General features: G+C 45.9%; 1 protein-coding gene across 2 annotated transcripts in view; it reads left to right on the top strand.

Moving 5' to 3' along the window:
* The first annotated feature begins 2296 nt into the window (after positions 1 to 2296).
* Positions 2297 to 13666, top strand: part of ZNF385B (zinc finger protein 385B) — a 384275-nt gene continuing 372905 nt past the window's right edge. The window contains exon 1 of one of the 2 annotated variants that reach the window (XM_084799806.1): positions 2297 to 2485. The gene's annotated coding sequence lies outside the window, so the exon portion shown is untranslated. The remainder of the gene's footprint in view (positions 2486 to 13666) is intronic. The other variant, XM_084799808.1, reaches the window with a different exon arrangement.

Below are 13666 nucleotides of genomic sequence, written 5' to 3'. Positions count from 1 at the left end.
TAACAAGCTCATTGGCATGGGGTTTTATTGCATTTAGAATGATTTTCAGAGAGCCACATACCTCATAAAGACAAAAGTGGGACAAGACTTAAATCTCTTTCTGCTCTGCTCTTCCCAGTGAGGGGGGTCTCTCTATGATATGCTAGCCTGGCATGTTACTATCCAAATGCTCCTAATTTAGGGTGTCAGGTCTCTGTTACTGAACAACGGTTTTAAGAAAAAGGTGGTGGGCCAGAGAACCAGAAGTTCCCCTACAGCACACAGCTCTGGAAATGCACAGTCAATGCCAAATTTGCCAACAGACAGCCAGACTTTCCAAGTTAGCTTTATTTAATTTTCTCTATACACCTCTTCTTTTAAGTTACAGTTGTTTCCATATTGAAGTGTATTTTCTGGGAAGGTGTAGCAATTGTTTTGGGATGTGGGCTTCTAGATGCCTTTAACTCGCCCTGGTTAAGGGACACGAAGGGCACAGATTTTCCTCTCTTAAGACACAAGTTTTAAAAAAAAAAATGAGACTCTCTGCAAATATTTTATGCTTCTTTCAGCTGTTGTTAGGAAATGCAACCCTCAAATTATTTTCTACCATACATCTTAGCTATAAGTGATTAAAAATAGACAGGGAGGAGGGAAGGATATAGTTGCAGATTGCAGGACATAAAAAATGCACATCCTGCTAAATTGTGCAAGCCATGGGGAACACTTCTCACAGGTGTTCTAGTCTCTAGGGCTTGCTCCTTTTTTTTTTTTTTTTAATTCTCCAAGTATAATCAAAGGTGTTGGCTGGAGGCCTCCAGTGCCCTGCACTGTAGATTTCTGGGAATGCTAATATTTGTGAGGTCAACAGCAGCTAAGGCAACCACGCTGCTCTGAACTCTCAAGTGCGAGAGCTTGGGAGCTGGGTGCTCATAGAATTTCCTCCTGGCCTCTGTTTGCCAGCATTCTTAGGACTCATAAAATGCTTACTTTCAATATAACCTTTATGGACAGGAAGATATGTTAAGGCCATCATTTTTTAAAAGGGCTCAAGCAATTACAGTTGTTGGTGTTCTTTGGGGGTTATGAATTTTGCAGCTTGCCTCCTGTAGTCATTTCGAATAAGGCAGTCATAATAACAAACATACCAGTAAGGGTCTGTCCTTAGTGGAGTGAGGCAGCCCAGCTAGAAGGTATTTGGATTCTAAAAATATAAAGATCATCAGTCAGATTAATGTCCCCTCTCACGCTGGTTACTTCAGGTGCGCAGGCGGCTGCAATAACCTGACATTCCAAGGTGGATTAAAAAAAAAAAAAAAGGCAAGCTGCTCCTTCACAAGGCTCCGGAATGTGTTGAGTGTGCGTTCATCAGATCTCAAACCCACCCCGGAAGCTTCGCTGACTTTGGTTGGACTCGAAGATATTTACTCTGGACACTATGCCAAGACATTAACAGCTGCCGGATTAATTATTTATGGCCCCAGTGTCAATCATCTAAGACAAGATCCAAAGAAAAATATTTTAAAGTCAAGTCATCTGGTTAAAAAAAATCTTTGCTGCCTACTACGTAGCTCCCTTGTCATTTGTTACCCTTGAATTTCTTCCCGAAGAAGTCATCTCAGAAGACTGAGCCCTTAGAATTATGTTTCCTTCCCCCTCACTGTTTTCTTTGAAGTGCTCTCAGTCGCAGAAACGAGCGCCCTGGCTGTGTCTGCACTATTTTCAGAAGATGGCTTACACTGGGGGAACCCCTGACACGGTTTAGTTTTTGAAACTTCAATCAAGGAGGTCTGGCAGTGGGGGGCAGGCGAGCCCCTCCTCTGCACTCGAGCCTCCCGGGTCCTGCGGGACTGCGAAGCCCTGGGCCCACGCAGGGGCTGCTCGGCGTCGCCCACCAGACCGGAGCTGCACCAGCAGAGCCAATACTTGGTAGCGAGCATCTCCTAAGAAGAGTTTCAGTCCGCCTGGCCAATAGGTGACACGTCGGCCTCCGGCGCGCGCCAGGTTGGCATCCCGCCTTGGGGAACCTCAGGCCCCCAACCCCACCTCCTGACCCCTGCTGGAGGCTGAGGGGCGCGTGGGACACAGTGGCCAGGCATTGCTCCAAGGCTGCGCCGCCCCCGGGCGTCTCCGCGGCGTTCCCTCCACCCCGGCTGGCCGCAGCATCCCGCGCCGAGCGCCTCGTCCGTCCTCACGCCGGTCCCCGTGGCCCGCGCGGACTCGGGCACACGCCCCTCACCTGGGCGAGGCCAGGCGCGCAGGCGCCGAGCACGGAGACCGCGAGCGGCCGCTCAGCCCGCGCTCCCGCTCGCTGGGTCGGACAGTTCCGCGGGCCGCGGCGCAGAACTGTCACCGGCGCCACCGCCCCGGGCTGCCGCAGACCGCGGGAGAGCGTCTGCGCGAAGCCCCAGCGCAGCCCTGGCGGGAGCGCCGCCTCCCAGACGCCGGCCACAGCTCCCCCCTGGCCTCAGGAGCGGCTGCCCCGCGCGCCCGCCGCCCGCGCGCAGAGGTAAGCTTGGGGCGAGCAGCTCCGCGCCGGTCCCCGCCGCCTCCGCCCAGGCGAAGGATGGAGTTTGCGCTTCGTCCCGCCGCCCCACTTGTAGAGGCGGGCACCCGGCCGCTGCCCCGGCCGCATAGGCGAGGCTCCCGCCAGCCCCTCGAGTCAACGAGTAGGTCGTGGAAGCTAGACGTACAAGGAGTCCCCCATGGGGGACTGGGATAAGCCAGGATGAAAGGGGAGCATGGAGAACGATGTGGGGAACCAGGAGAGCCTCATAGGGGTCAGCAGCAGAGCCTCTGCCCCTGGGAAGTCCAGGGGTTCACAGACTTTTTACTAGAGGGAAATGAGTAAATTGGGTACCAAGGTGTGAGAGGGTGAGGGTGGAAGCTTAGGGTCCCAAGGGCATTCTGCAGAGAAAAGACCACGAAATGGATGGATGGTGAGGCTTGAGAGCAGATGCCCAAAGTTTGCACTTGTTGGGAGCTAGGAAGGGCAGCCTGGGTTAGGAGAGCTGGTGAAGGTGTCAGCTCAGGGTGGGAGGACTCTGCAGGACGGCAGCGGAAGGGAGGAGGGAACCAGGAGGGGGAGGACCATCTGTTTTGCCTCTGCTGTGTGCGGGCCTTGGGATGAGGGGAAGGCTAGGAGGAGGTCGCTCACGCTTTGCTTCCTATGGCTCTGGAGAGCACTCTGATAGTCAATGTGCTGGGTCCTTCAAGAAAAACAAGGTGCCCCTGCCCCCATGAGCACACAGTTTTGGCATGGCCTCAAAAGTTCCTGGATTTGGAAACATTTTCATACAGAGAGGAGGTGGCGGTTCTCTCTAGCTTTGCTTATCTGATGAGCAGCACACAGAGATTATTGCAAACTTTGTCACAATGAAGCAAAATACAGGGGGAAAAGGTGCCCAAATAGAGCAAAACATTCGTGTTATGGGGTAGACTGGCAGCGTCCAAACAACCTAGGAAGGGCTGAAAAATGTATTTATTAAATAAAGAGGCAATTTTAAAAAAGAAAGTTACCGCATCTCAAACATTTAGGCTCCAGACAGCCCCCTTCAGTGTTTCAAGGTCTGCTTTTGCCTGTTTCTAGAATCCTTCAATCTTATTCTAATATGATGTGTGCATTGAATATTGGCTGTCCTTTCCTGTCATAGATGAATGTCCTTAGAATGTAAAATACTGGCTTGCAGGTTCGGCTACTTAAGATATGGGTGAAAAAATGTGTTTATTAGGTCAAAGCATTGGTTGTTCAGATTTTATATTTTTCAGTAATCAAGTATTTGTGGATTCATCATTTACACACTTACCCATCTCTAAGTATTTGAGGAAGTTGAAGGCAAAACCCACAAATCAAATAAGCTATTCTTGTAAATCTCCTTGACCTCTCATGGGTGCATTTGTAGTAAATGCTTTTGGAAAGGTGAATTCTCCCAAACAGGGGAGCACGGCGGCCCTTACTGGAATAGTGCTGGTGATATCAGTGTTTTGCAGCCCAATCCCTAAAGTATCTCATTTGCATAATATTATGTTTTGGTTACATAGGTAAATGACTTAAGAGGAGCTTAATAACCACTATCATTGGTATTAAAAAACAATGTTAATAGCTTATAGCATTTTAACAATATGCAGATTTCCAAAATCAAAGAAAACAGTCTGTCTCTTTGAGCCAAGGCAGAAAGAAACCAAATGGAGGCGTTTCCTCCTCGGTCACATTAGAGACAGAATTGTGGTTGGTTAGTGCCTGGCACCCAGGCACAGCAGATGATGAGGCCCGACAGCAATTGGAAGATAGCCCCACAAAATGGGACTGTGGTATGATGGTAAAATGTCCTGGCTTTGGGGGGGGGGGTAAAGAGAATCCATCAAAACAACTCTGAGAGGTGAAAATCTACAAAGACCAGTGCTGCATGGTGCTGAGTACCATAAGCAAGACATCCCAACTCTGGTTTTTGGTTTTTGTTTTTCTTTTCCTTCTGCCTGAGCTTGAAAATGTTACTGCTTAACTTATAATGACAGAAACACACACACACACACACACACACACGCACACACAGACACACACACACACACACACACGCATATATGAGCATATATGTGAGCAATCAGCTAACTTCTTACAGGAGTGACTTCACTTGTGAAAAAATCTTTGTCCATGGAAACAAAGAGTACAATTGGCTTTCTAAGGCTCCCAAGTTCCTACTTCTCCAGTGATCTGAAGACCAGTGTTTGTCTGCTGAGGTTACCCCTGCCTTCCGTTTGCTTGGTTTTATATTTACTATCCGCTCTACATACAATTTCCTTGTTTGCTATTACTGTTTCCCCAATTTCTTTGTTTCTTCATGGATCTCAACATCATGCATTCCCCTAACCTTTCTCTTCTTCCTTGTTAGCTGCTGTTGCTGTTGTTGTTTTTTTTAATCTAGGGATCTCTCTCCTCTTTGCTTTGTACATTGACTTCCTTTTGCTTTTTGAAGATGTTATCCAGCATTTTCCTTTACATTATTTCTTCCTAGTTCTGCATGCATCCTAAGCTTCGCACTTCCACTGTGAACCCCACTGAAGGTCTTGCAGTCCTCTCTGGTGCCCCAAGCCTACCACCTGCTTTCGAAATCTAACAGTAAACTGTCTTTCTTTTAGATGAGTAGGGACAACTTTGTGTCAAATTTCACATTTCTCCCAAGCACCCAGAACCACCCTCCCCCTCCCCCCGATGTAATTCCACACTTAATTCACAAACAGCCCCACAGTTCCCATCTCTGCGGTGCCTCTTGACGTCTCATCTTCTTATTCTCGGTGGTGTGACTGCCTCTGTTCAGTCTCCTCTTTTCTAGATACTTCCACCCTGGCTTTTGGGCTACTTTGCCATCGCATGTCTCTCCCATTCCACATGCATTTCCTACTTGGCTTTTGGAGACTAAAACTCACTCACCAGCCAATGCTTCTGTAGTAACCCGGTAACATAAACCTCTGCCCTGAGAGCGAGATCCTCTTGTAATAGATTTGTCCTCTGACCTCATTAACTCATGTGTTAAGTGAATCTGCTCTGTGCTAGGCACAGCCTTGGCTGAGAATTTTAAAAACAGCTGTTTATGTTCAGTGATGTACTGAAAAATTTCCCAGTGTTGGAACCCACTGCTACAATGTAGTTTTACATGGTAGGAACAGGGCCCCGGCAATGCCACTGGCTTGGGGGCTCTTCCATTTAGTCCCTGGAAGTGCAGTCAAGTGTTTCCTTGCAGTAGTCTGACCTGCCCTGTGATGAAGGCCATGGCGCTCTCAAAACACATAGCGGGTCCCTATGCTGTACCTTTGGGTTCATGTTGTCCCCTCCACCCAGAACAGACCTTTCACTTTCCCTGTGGCCACTTCCACCTGTCTGAGAGTCAGGGCAGTTGCAACATGCTTCCTGGTCTCCTTTTGAACCACAGCTTTGACAGGATGGATGCTCTGTCACCTCTGATTTCACTTCTCTGAAGTCCAAGGCAGTTATGTGTTCCCTGCACTGCACTCAAGGACACTGCAGCAACCTAGCCTTACCGTAGCTCTTTACTTCCTGAAGTACCCAGGGCCTGGTCTCTTATAGGACGGACATCAATAGATAATCTAACAAGTTGAATTGAATTCTTCTTGGTTCTGTAGTCCTACCGTATATGGCTGATACTATTTAAACACTTCAATTTGGTTCTTACAGTAGAGCCCATGCTTCATAAATTTGAATATGCACATAAACCATTCAAAAATATTATTAAATACAGATTCTGGTTGAGGAAGGGCTTGGATGAGGCCCATGATTCTGCATCTCTTACAAACTGGCGAGTAGTGTGGAAGGAGCCGCAGCACCTTCAGCACAAAGGCAGAAGGTGATGAGGAGGAGGCTCAGCGGTTTCTAGTGGTGGCCGGCTCTCTGCTTGGTGACCTCACTGCAGCTGGTGCTTTCTTTAGTACTACTTCGTCTTTAGTACTGCTTCATATTAGAAAAGTACAGGTGCCTGTGTTTCTCAAGCATGGGTATTTCCATGGGTCTCTCTGTGACTTTGCTGCTACAGTATTGCAGTTGATGCTGTTGTTCTTTCCTCCAGCCAGATACTAGTGCTTTGCTATATACGCCTCATTTCCCAGGGTCGCAAGTTCTAGCTCTGTTTCTTCTTGCTCTGCCTCCATTTCCCGCTCCTCTTGTCTCATGCACATCCTTTCTCTCTCTCTCTCTCTCTCTCTCTCTCTCTCTCTCTCTCTCTCTCTCTCTCTTTCTGTCTCTTCCTCCCTCCTTCCCTCCCTCTCTCCCTTTCTCCCAACTACCTCTTGAAATTCTCTTCAGGTGCCTTGGCTGACTCCCTGCCCCACCCATTTTCCTATCATATCGAGAATTTTTCAGGAGAGACTCAAGTTCTCTTTTTCTACCTTGGTTTCTAGTGTGAGGCAAAAACTGTTTTCTTTCTGGGTTCCGCCATCACCTGTCAGTAGAAGATATGGGTGACAAAGCTTCTTGTGTCTGCTTCAGGACCAAGGCAGACACCATGCGGAATCTTCCTTTCGCGTGGAAGGTGGAAGGCACATGCTGGGCTGGGCGAAGAAATGAGGCTTGCTGTGCTCAGGCTGGTGTATGTCTCTGCCTGCATCATGGTCCTGTTCCAGCGAAACAACTTGAACGTCTGCTGTTGGAAGCAATTCACTTCTTTCTTTCTTTCTTTCTTTCTTTCTTTCTTTCTTTCATTCATTGCTTTCTTAGAAAAATTCTTTTGCAGTATTGGGGATCTGAATCTAGGTCCTCACTCATGCTAAGCAGGTGATCTCCTGCTGAGCTACCTCTATGTCCCTTTTTAATCTCTTAAATTCTATTATTTTTTACATTTAATTAATTAGTTGTATATATGTGCATATACTTGCTCACTCATGTACAAAGGGATAAACATGTGGAAGTCACAGGACAACTCATGGAAATGGTTTCTTTCCTTCCTTCCTACCACGTGGGGCACAGCAATAAATTCAGGGTTCCACTCTTGGCAGCAGGTGCCTTTTAGCCACTGTTTTATTTTGAGACAGGGTCCAAAGTTTCATAGGCTGGCCTTGTACTTGGAATCCTCCTGCCTCATCCTTCCAAATAGCTGGTGTACTAGATCTGACATACTTGTATTTCTTAAGAAAACAACTGTTCCATGGCTTTCCAATTTAGATTTAGTAATCTTTAGGTGCACACTAAAAATTACTTCAAGGAATTTAAACAACAAAACTGCTTATTAATTTAAAAAAGTCTTCCAGAGTTATTCTAGTCTCCAGCCTATGTGGAAAACTGTAGCTTCTGGTGGGTAAAGTAGGTATAATATGGTGGCTCAGGATACATAATATTTTTTCAAAGGCAGATTCTGGCCTCTGGCTCATGAGCCTGGAGAGAGTCTGCAGGGATTGCTTCAGTTTTCTGGGTCTTGATTTCTTTATGGTGAGATGATCTGCCTTGGTTGTTTTGGGCCATATGTGAGCTGCTGTCTGCTGGGGTGTTGCTGTAGTACCAGGCGCACACACCTGCATCCTGGGGAGGCAGCGACTGTTCACCCTGCCAATCACAGGCCTGCAACTCGAAGGCCCTAATCCACTAAGGGTTTGCCTGGTCAACCCTTCCTTCACTCCCCGTTCAGCTCCAAGAGATTCGGCCCAGTGTGATCAGTTTGAAAAGAAATTTATGAGCATATTTCTCAGAAGGCAATGAAAAAATAGGGAAGGCATATATACTAATAAAAATTCAACCACCCTTTGGTGTTTGATTCATTTGGTGCCACATCAACTCTATGATCTCATAAATAGCAGAGATAGATTAAAATACTTATAAACTGATACAGGAGGATGGCTCTACCTTTTTTTTTTTTTTTAACCTACTTCATGAAAAATGACTTAGGTCTTTAATAAAGACAGTTCTATCATCAGCAAATAAAAAGGATTGAAATCCATGAGCCTGAGAGAGCATTTTATTTTGGTAATAAATATGAATGTGCAAAGCATTTACATTTCTGAGTTTATAATGGGAAATGGAATTTAAAAATAAAAAAAGCAAACACATAGATATTCTGTCCTATGCAGGCAAAAGCCAATCAGCCTTTTTTCCCTCTTTTTGGCTGGAGTTCTGAATGGCCATTATGCTATTATGTTATCATTGTATCAGCAAAACAAAGAGTAGATAAATGGACAGAACCAATAGTCATCAGGGGCTGCTATTCCATTTTTTTCCTTCATATATCTGAGAATAAAATAAAAAGATATTTTTGTAATCTCAGTGGGCCTGGTAGGGGTAGCAGAATGTGATTCTCAGGGATGCTGTGTGGCCATGGTTATCAGGGATGCTGTGTGGCCATGGTTATCAAGGATGCTGTGTGACCATGGTTAACAGGGATGCTGTGTGGCCATGGTTATCAGGGATGCTGTGTGGCCATGGTTATCAGGGATGCTGTGTGACCATGATTATCAGGGATGCTGTGTGGCCATGGTTATCAGGGATGCTGTGTGACCATGATTATCAGGGATGCTGTGTGGCCATGGTTATCAGGGATGCTGTGTGGCCATGGTTATCAGGGATGCTGTGTGACCATGATTATCAGGGATGCTGTGTGGCCATGGTTATCAGGGATGCTGTGTGGCCATGGTTATCAGGGATGCTGTGTGGCCATGGTTATCAGGGATGCTGTGTGGCCGTGGTTATCAGGGATGCTGTGTGGCCATGGTTATCAGGGATGCTGTGTGGCCATGGTTATCAGGGATGCTGTGTGACCCTTTTATCAGTTCGAATACAAAGTTTCATTCTGGGTTACTTGTTAGTCAGGAAGAATGTTTTCAGTTAAGTTTGTACTAACATCCTAGTATTTATTTTCCATGTAGTTGATATATACATTTTTAAAATAACACCATTAAAAGGATAAAATGGAATGCAGAGAGTACATTGGGCTACACTGAAGACTGTTGCAAGAAGTGATGAACACATTCTTGTAATTTTTCACTTCAGTAGACTAGTGTCAAATTCTACAGAGGGCTGGGATGTTTGCTATGTCTTCTCTAAGTGGTCTGTCTCATGATTAGACTCTTAAGCAAGGTTTTTATACCCTCAGAGCTCAGACATTTGGTCAGCTTACACTAATTTTTTCTAGGTTAACAAATTTCTGACACATAAGAAAAGAATGTGGAAATGATGACCATTAAGTCATGGTGTCCTTAGGGTTAAAGGGGTGACCTTTGTACAAAAATCCCTTTGATAAACAGAAAAAATGAGACGCTGAAAATTTAGAATATTTAAAACAGTAAGCAGTGCAGGTAATGACAGTATTTACTAGTATCTGCACTAGATTATAACTTCAGTGTGTGTTCACGAATGTGTGTATGCGTGCATGTGTGTGTGTGTGTACACGCATATATGTGTGCACGCGCATGCACACGCTTGGGTGTGATGGCTTGGGAGTAGAGAAACTTGCCCTCCCAGGTTTTGAGTGGGAGAAATTACCTTATATGCTATGAAAATCTAATGTTTGGAATAATGGCACAAACCATGATGACCCATTGCCTACACATAAAAAGTCCTTACACATGAGGCATTTGGATTTTATATGGAGGGAATATTTTCATCTAAGCCAGTTGCTGGTTTCACGTGCTGGAGTCCTGGAAAGACACCCGGTCCTTATTTGAGCTGCGCTGTGGGAGATGGGAAGGTGGACGGCCCAAAGACTGAATTATATACTCGAGTCAGACTTTGTGGCTGTTGCTTCTAGGACCTTTCACTTATTAGCTGTGCAATACTGACTTAATATTACCTAACCTCTTTATGGTTTTAATTTCTCAAATATAAGACACAATAAAAAACACTTTCACGGAATTATTTTTATGCAGTGCAACATAATGTACTTAGCGAGGTCGTTGGTGCCTATAGCATTCATAAAGGTGGCCGCAGTTGTCCATTGTGCTGCTTATTAATAATATCAGGTAGGTACTCTGACTTCTTTGCTGAAGGAACTTTTGCAACACTGAAGGTTTGAGGTTCGGTTTGAAATTTGCTTGGTATTTTGCAATATGTATTTTTAGAATCTGAATTAAAATGTTTATTTTGTTCTTTTTCTTTATTCTTCTCTCATACGGTACACCCTGACTGGAGCCTCCCCTCCCCCACTTCCTCCCAGCGCCCCCCCTCCAGATCCCCTGCCCTGCCATGATGCAGTCTTTTATTTTCTCATCTACCTTTTCTTGTTTACTTTAGAACAATGAAATGGGAGCCTGAAGGGAGGTGGAATTTTAAGTACTGTAAGGACTCTTGAAAATGTGCAGCCATGCAAAGCCCCGGTAGATATTTTTTTTTTCTAACGCAAACGGGTTCTAGAGCTTTAGGAAAGATCAGCTAGCTTAATGGCATCTGCATGACCACGTTTTCCTCACTTAGTCTGTAAGTGAACTCATGGGATGCTGGGAAGTGACTGGAATCAGGAGTGGTCCAGGAATAGGCACTTGCGTCACTAGGGTCTGTGTATCTAGGGCGAGGGTGCTTCTACTTAGGGGTGCTTTTTTCCTAGGGAAACTGACCTTAGATGGATGGCCGTCTAGGTATACCAAGTCCTCCTGGGTAGAGATATAGCAGCATTTATATTAATATTGGTATTTTATTTATTGCAATAATTTAGAAGGCAGAGTAAGTGACAAGAGAAAGATATAACTGGTGAGCTACATGAAGGATTTCCCGAGCTTAAATTCATAGGCCTCATATCCTTTCCTATGGTTTTTAACAGTCAGTTTCACTTTTTAATAAGGATAGAATCATTTTGAGGGTGGGGTTGAGAAAAGGTTCTGTACATAGCCCAGGATGTACTCTGTAGACCAGGCTGGCCATGAACTCACAGAGATCAGCCTGCCTCTGTCTCCTGAGTGGTGGGAGTAAAGGCGTGCGCCACCACGCTTGGCTTTTGGTATTTATTCACTTTTGAAGGCTATGTTGACCAGTTTCCCATTTCTGAGAGAAAATATTTTGGGTAAAACTTAGGAGGAAGAATCGACCAATCAATCAATCAGTCAGTCAATTTCTATCTATCTATCTATCTATCTATCTATCTATCTATCTATCTATCTGTCTATCTATCTATCATCTATCTAAAGTTTCAGAAGTACAGCATCTTTAGGGATAGTGGTGAGGACCAACAGCATGATGAGCAAGGAGCGTGTGGTGGAACATCGCTGCTCACCTCATGGAATCTGCAAAGCAAAAGCGAGAAGAGGCCAGGATCTAATGTCTCCTCCTAATATCTCCCCTGCAAAAATTTAATTTTCTAACCAGACCCTATGCCATGGAGGTTCTACTGCCTCCTATTAATGAAACGGCCCGAGAACCAAGTGTTTAACACATTGCGGCTCTGGGGGGCATTTAAGATCTAAGACATAGCAGAGGCATAGCCTCCGCAGGTTGGAGCAGCAACCAGGTCACACTCGGTGATTAACAGTGGCTCTGAGCTAGGGTGCTTGTTAGAATTATGTATGGTTCTGAGTGACAGCCCAGGAAAAGCTCAGCCCTGTCACATCACACCATCTTTACTTTGCCCCAAGAGCCAGCCACGCAGGGTCTTTCCTGTGTGAACTCCGGAAAGCAGTCTTTGCCCCATCGACTGCTCACTGGTTTTACGGGGTTTGGTCTGCCGCAGTTCCCCCACAGCAGTGTGACACCGCCGGCTGTGTGCTTTGCCTCAGTGTTTCTGTAAGCATCACAGATTGGGTGTTTCAATTCCGGGGCCCAAATCTACTTCTGCAAAACCTAAGTGGAAAGGCTGAGGAGATGGATGGTTCAGTCAATCGTGTGCTTGCTATACAAGTATAAGGACCAGAGTTCAGTCCTTCAGAGCGAACATGGAGATGCAGCCGTGAGTGATATAAAGTAGGAGCGTCTCTGGGACTTGGCGCTTGATGAGAAGCAGCAGCAGGTCTAACTGAATTGTTAAGCTCCAGGTTCAATATGAGACCTTGTCTCAAAAAAAAAAAAAAAAAGAAAAAGAAAAGAAAAGAAAAAAAGAAAAAAGGAAGGTGAAGATCAATGGAGGAGGACGCCCCAGTGTCTACGTCTAGCCTCCATGCATACGTTCATACATGTGCCTGCCCCACACATGAAGCTGCACACACTTTTGACAAGTGTGTACATTGCCTGTCAGTGCCTCCCCCTGAAATAATATTTACGAAGAAAACCAAAAACCCCAACTAGAAACAAAAGGAGGAAGTAAGAGGTGACATCTTAGAGCAGGCTAACCATGCCTCGATCAGGTTGGCTGTTGGCACTACATGGCGTGTTGCCTTTGGTGGCTGCATGGCTTCAGTGGCCGTGTGGCTCCAGTGGCAGGATGGAGAGCCCCAGGACTATGGGATGCTAGCAGTGTCTCTTTTTCCCCATGTCTCTCGCCTTTTCCCTTGTCAGCATTCTGGGAACAGCCATTTGTTCTGTCTTTGTGGGTTTTATGGAAGGAAATGACAGTCTCTCTTCTTTTCGGCTCCTTCCCACCATCCCTCTCGAGAGCTGCTAAGTAACGGCCATGGGAACTGCCAAGGGTCCAGCTGTGACGCTGCACAAACCGCTGCAGTCCTGGCAGAGACCCCTGTAAGCCCTTCAGGTCCTTGGAGATTTTCTTGCCTTGTAGGACTTACATAAGCGAGGCTTAAATGTGCTGAGCATTCAGTAGGCTCTCAGCTCTCCTGTCTTCCTCTCGCACTGCGGTGGAGAAGGATGTGCTCCCGGCTGGCATCGGCAAAGGGGAGTCAGAGCTTTCGGAACAGCCACCTGATCACTGAGATCATGTTTCTGAAAGATCAGAAACTATAGCAAAGAACTGTTTAGGCCCATGTAACATTTCTCCCCAGGTCTTCAGGGTGTGCATTTCAATATAGCCATTTAAGATGCAAATGTTAGAAGGGTTTATGTTGATGTGATGACAGTGGTCATTAAGGGGTGGGTTTCAGCTCTCACTCTGACCACAATTTCAAAACCAACTGTCTGGCTGTGTTGAATGTAACTCACACTTTGTTTTCAGAGGCAGGAGGTGCTACAGGTCTATAGTTTAGCGGTTCCTTGTTATCTGGTCATTCTGTGATTGGGTCCGGCATTCATTCTGCCTCATCTCACTGATGTCACCTCCTTCCCCACATTGTTCGGGAGGGCTCACTGGTACCTGCAGGGCCATTTGGTAAAGGTGAATGATTG

This window comes from Acomys minous, assembly GCF_964271855.1.
Source record: "Acomys minous genome assembly, chromosome: 10".
NCBI lineage: Eukaryota > Metazoa > Chordata > Mammalia > Rodentia > Muridae > Acomys > Acomys minous.
Note: the sequence above shows the minus strand (reverse complement) of the source record. Positions and strands in the feature narration are given on the sequence as shown.